This window comes from Hydra vulgaris, chromosome 06 (assembly GCF_038396675.1).
Source record: "Hydra vulgaris chromosome 06, alternate assembly HydraT2T_AEP".
NCBI classification, from domain to species: domain Eukaryota; kingdom Metazoa; phylum Cnidaria; class Hydrozoa; order Anthoathecata; family Hydridae; genus Hydra; species Hydra vulgaris.
In genome coordinates, this window is record NC_088925.1 from 59,198,904 (window position 1) to 59,199,675 (window position 772).

Below are 772 nucleotides of genomic sequence, written 5' to 3' on the forward strand. Positions count from 1 at the left end.
TTTGTTTTTTAATTATTTGATTTGGTTCTTATACCAGTGTCTGATGATATCAAGATTCAAAATATTTGCCTTTTATGATATTTTATATCTTTCTTCTCAATCTTTCATTATTCTCACTCAGTTTTCAACAACATATGACTTCCAAAACGTTTATTTTCAAGGGTCTTTGGCGTGCAATCGTTAACTTGGGTTTTTTGACCTCATTTAACTTTTGTCTTGCTTTTTATTTCTCCGTAATAAAATTTTTGCTAATAATAATAACACTTTTTAATATTATTCACTCCGTAGTAATTATCTGTGGGTTATGTTTGTCTTTGTTAGTATTATCTAGTTACGTATTTTTGTTTAGACTTCTGTTTGAGTCAAATCATTCCTATCAATTAAAATGGTATCTATGATAAGGCATTGCAATCCCGTGAGATCCAGCATCGTTTTAATGGATGTGATGTCCCGTGTGGTTTACGGGATCTCACATGGGTTGCGGGATTTAAATTATGCAATTAATTTAAACAAAAAAAGACACAAAATAATTAGTTTTAATTATTTCTTATTATAATCAGAGATACTTAAATTTGAACGTACACATGATGGCAAAGCGCAATTTTGGATTGATTCAAATCCATGGATCGTACAAATCAGAATATTGCAAGAAGAAAAGTTGTCAAAAAATTTGAAAAACTCTGTTAAAAATGATACATATTAACAAAAGTATATCCTACATAAATAAGACAAAAAGTTAAAGTTGATTCTTGGTTGTCAGAAAAAACGAAAA